This window comes from Alligator sinensis, unplaced genomic scaffold, assembly GCF_000455745.1.
Source record: "Alligator sinensis unplaced genomic scaffold, ASM45574v1 scaffold98_1, whole genome shotgun sequence".
Taxonomy (NCBI): domain Eukaryota; kingdom Metazoa; phylum Chordata; order Crocodylia; family Alligatoridae; genus Alligator; species Alligator sinensis.
Window position 1 is genome coordinate 2,424,749 of NW_005842058.1, and position 4,916 is coordinate 2,429,664.

Consider the following 4,916-nt stretch of genomic DNA (forward strand, 5'->3'; position numbering starts at 1 on the left):
ACCTGGTAGTACATTGGGTGCTGCTGTGCCAGCTGCTCTGGCAGCATGGTGCAGGCAGCCGCAGTCCGCAGTGCATGGAGCAGGAAGTGCCTGCAGCAACGGGTGATAATTCACTGGCTATCGCAGGATGTGTTTACAGAGCCCTACAGAGTGGATGGTGGCACCGGAGGGGGGGCTTACAGGGGGTCCCAGCTCATCTTTGGAAACCAACAGGGGGTGGCGGCACTAGTCAGACCTGCCTAGCAGGACCATTTGCGACAAAAAGCCCTCCGAGAGCATGATAGCATGGGTTGTCCTGCGATGGGCTGCAGCAGGTGCACTGCTGATGTAGTCTCTTCTTCTCTGGCTTGCTCCATAGACCCCTTAGGACAGCCCCTCTCACTACCACAACCCCGTCCCTAAGCCCAGATGGCCATGGGTGCAAGAGACCAGAGTTGAGGACAGCTTTGGTTCTGGGGAAAATCACAGCACAGGACAGCAGTTGTAGGTCACTATGCTACTGCAGACCCCAAACTGCAGAGTGTTAATTAACCATGGGTGTTACTCTCTAGGCTGCCACAGTGGGTGCCTCCCTCTGAGCAGGGCCTGAGCACCTGGAGTCATCCTGAGCAGGCCCCTAGAGCCCCATGGGTCAGCATGGGGCCTGCCAAGGGGGAGCTTCAGCAGAGATAACCCATTTAGGCTGCACGCAGGGATGCCCTTGAAGGAAGGTCGGAGCTCAGGCAGGGAACAGGAGACAGACACAAATGCAGCTGCTAGCGTCCAGCCTCTAGCTGATGGTGCACCTGCTCCTGTGGGCCCCAAAGCTAGCTTAAATCCAAATGCTGTCCTGAGAAAACCCGTGGAGCTCCTCCAATCTTGGCCGGACCGCCAGTGCTAGGACCTAGCTATTCCCTGGCCCTGTACAACATAGGTGCTTGGAGAATATCCCTGCCCCCCCAAGATGTAGCCCATCTGCCAGCCTGCCCCTGCTATGCTGCAAGGCAGTCCTGGCTGGAGAGTCTGGAGAGCACTGCAGGGCAAAGGCACAAGTACAGTGACCCTGGTGGGACTGCTCAGGCTGCCAGAGCCAGCGCTGGCTGCCATGGCAGGCACTGGGAGGCAAGGGCGACCTGCCACGGGGAACTCTCCTCCAGCTACAGAGAGCTTCGCCAAGAGGCCAAGTCGTGTCCCTGGCTTTCTCCCCGAGCGGCTCTTCAGTTGTGCCATGAGGTAGCTGTGAAAGCACGCGTCACTCCTTCCCTGACCCTGCCACTAGCTCCCCTGTAACTAGAGCAGGACGCTCCGCACAGTCACTGCACTGGAGACACTCCTCAGCTGTTCTCCTGTCACTCGAGGAAAAGGGGCAGCCATGCAGCACGCTGCCCTGGGCCAGCTCTGCGTGCAGTGGGTTCCTGGCTGCTGGGTTCACTGCTGCCAGGTGACTGCTAACAGACAGGGAAGCTGCACAGAGCTGTGCTATTGGCCTTGCTCCTCCCTCTCCTTTCCTGAGCAGTCAAGGCCACTTCCCTGCCTCCCAGGACAGAGAGACACCCTGGAAAAGACTGGACCCAAAAGGTGCACCTGAACACCTCTTCCCAGCTCCCTGTACCCTGTCGCCACCTTACACCCATGCTGGGTTGCATGGAAGCTCCCCCAGCCCCTTCCTAAAGTACCCTAGGAGTCCTGGGCAATAGTCCAGGAACTAGGCTTGAAATCAGCCTTCCCTATGCAATGGTCACTCCTGGGCCTCTTGTGGCAGCACAGCCTGGACAGCACAATATTCATGTGGGCACCTGAAGGATCCAATAAGCTTGTGTGGCCTGACATCCTGTAGCTACAGACTGGAGGAGCCACCCCATGGCCATGCAGTAACAGAGGCAGACAGGGGAAAAGCAAGGGGGTTGAGAAAGCCCCTTAAAATCCAGAGGATTTGTACCCAGGCTCGCAGCAAGCTCTTGGTGCTGGTACCTCTACCCAGAGAACGTGTGCCAGCACTCACTACAGCACACGCACCGAGTGCCCCGGTCATGCTTGCAAGACAAAAGCACATTACAAAGTAGCCGCGAGGTCCCGAAGAGTGGTAATGACAGGGAGCCCGAATAAAACTGCAGGCCAGAACTCCCATCCAGCTGCCCAAAATGTTCCAAACTGCACAATTCAGGCCAATATCAGCAGGCTGCTGTTTAAATGGGAACACCTTTCTTCACCTCCTGCTAAGCAAGCACCCTCTGGAAGAGCAGAACTCAGGCAGGTCCACCCTGACACCGAAGGAGGAGCAAGATGGTGTCATGCAGGCCAAACATGGAGCCTTCCAACAACTTGAACCCAGCAGGCCGTGGGCCTTGCAAGGAAACACTTTGCCTGGAAATCACACAGACTCTTATGGTGCTTGGCACCATGGGGCAACCTTTGTGAGCAAACAACAGCAGCAGCACTGTACGTGAGTGGCAGGAACCTCGTAGAGTCTTGGTGCCAGACGCAGAAAGCATTGACAGGGTTGAGTGTGGAGGCTTGCTGCCGACAGACAGACTCCTTGTTTCCTTGCCCCTGGCTGCAGTGAGCCCCACCAGCTTAACTGCCACTCAACCATCAGCTACGGCGCTGGTTCTGGCAAACCGCTATTCACACCAGACATGGGTATCATCAGTCACTGTAGTAACAAGCACCCAAGATGGACACGCACAAGTAAAGGCTTGGAGCATCAGCCTCTTCCAGGGTCTCACTTGTAACCAAGCTCACTGTTGCCTGAGCACTATGCAACAACAGATGTTATGGCAGAAGGGGAGAAAGACAGGCCCAGACGAGGGGATGGAGGCAAGCTACTCGATAACATCTGGCTGGGAAAGAGGTTGCTCCCAAGGAACTGGGCTGCTCCCTCCTTCCCCTCTACCTAACACCTTGGCACAGAAGTAGCCTGCCTTCCCAAAGGCAGAGGCCTGCAGCTGGTCAGATAGCCGTGTCTCAGGGCGTGCTCGTGACAGACTGTCTGGGAGACGTGCACCTTGTGCAAGAGGCCCTGATCCTGGTCAGGGTCTGATGCTGTAAGATGCATAATCTGTGAGAACACCGAGCCACCATCTGACCAGGCAGACAGGAGATCCCCAGATACAGGCAATGCTCTGGGCCAGTCACCAACTCCCTAGCTAGTCACACCTGGTGTGTGGACCAGGCCCACCAGCACGCTGAGAAGGGGTGTTACGGGGGCCGGGGTGAGTCGTGTGCTGCTGCTGGCATTCCCTGAAGGGATAAGCGATGCCAACTAAGCCACATGCCCACGTGTGTGCTGGAGCTGCAGATGAAAGAGGGGTGCCTGTCCCTGCCCCCCAGGTGTACGAGGTGGCATAGACAGCCCCTCATGCTCCACACCCTCCTGCCCCTATACTGATTGGGCACTCCCATGGCCCCTCCACCTGACTCCCTCACACCCCACCCCCAGGGCAGGGGCACCCCATGCCCAGGTCCACCTCCCACCCGTGTGCTAGCGGCCAGGCTGCTTTGAGTAGTGTCCCTTGAGCCAGTCTGAGTCTCTGAACACTCCCAGCGCTGGGAGCTTGCAGAGCTTGGCACTGTGCCCAGCCGTGTGGGCCAAGGGCAAATTGCTTCTTAATTACTGCTCATGGTGCAGGTTCCTGCTTTTGCTTGGGCAGCTGCCAGTCTGAGAGCCACGCCGGGACCCTCGTCAGCCTGCTGCTAATTGATGCCAACCATCGACCCTGTTGTTACCAGAGAGGCTGCCGCCCTGCAGGGAGCTTGGCTGGCAGCCCGTCCAGGGGTCCGGAGGCAGGTGGAAGTGCAGGAAGCCCTACTTACCACATGCGGTCCCAGCCCACATCAGCCAAAGCCACACAGGCTCCTCGGGGCCTTTCTATGGTGCTGTCACCGCAGGGCCAGCCATTAAATGAAAGTGTCTTCACAACTTCCAGCCACCTCTTCCTGAGGCTGGGGCCCTGGGGGTGCTGGATACCTCCACAGCCAAACCCCCATCCCATCCCAGCACGATCACCTTCTCCAGATAACATCCAGCTGCTTTTACCCAGGGCTGTACCTATATCGCATGGTACAGATTTTAGTGCTGAAGCCTGACCCATGCACTGTGTTAGCACGTTCCTCCCACCAAGTGCTGCAGTGCTCCACAGGACAGCACTGAGCCTGAGCTGGAGAAACAGCTCCTTGAAAGCCTGTTAAGTCTACAGGTTTTGTTTAAGAGTAATTAGTGAAGCATCTGCGCAACCCAGGTATTTCCACCTTCTACCCCCAACCCTGCTCCTATGCCAGCATTTAGGACGATTTCCTCTCATGGCAGCACTTCCCAAGGTCTATCCAATGACAGGAAATGCCTCTGGATGAGAGGAGCAGGGTCCCAGAGTCCCTGAAACACTTGCGCCCGCTCCTTCGGCAGGTGAGGACTGGGCTGCCCTGACTCTGCTGGGCGAGCGGGAGGTGTGGCGCTGCTCTAAAATGGAAGACGATCAACGGTTTGACATCCCTCCGGCTGACAGCTTTGCAGCGAGCGCTTGCAGCGTCAGCGCTTTTCCCTGGCCCAAGCAACGCCACCAGACTGCATTCACACTGGGAACACAGCCTCTTCTGGACCCTGCCCCTCTGCACTCTACCAGCTGCTCGCAGGGGGTCGCTTACTGCAGGAAATGGAGCCCGCCCCTGCCAAATGCAGCATGCCATGGCCGCTGCTTCCACGCCAGGAGCTTCCGGATGCATCCTACAGGGGATGGCGCCAGAGCAGCCCAGAAATTTTCCTCTGCTTGGCGCTCACGCAAAATCCCAGCCCAAGGATTGAACTTCCAAGGTCAGGGCAGCGTCCATTGCATGCACGGCCCAGCTGGCAGGAGGCAGGGGCTACTCTGAGATATCCGCCTTAGAGGTACCCCCTCTGGCTTCCAGCTGGGGGAGGCTCTGGTAGCATCCTAATTCCTGCT

The 4,916-nt window shown here is 57.6% G+C and overlaps 1 protein-coding gene across 8 annotated transcripts in view; it reads right to left on the reverse strand.

Moving 5' to 3' along the window:
* Positions 1–4,916, reverse strand: part of ANK1 (ankyrin 1) — a 47,909-nt gene that overhangs the window by 30,421 nt on the left and 12,572 nt on the right. The window lies entirely within an intron of this gene.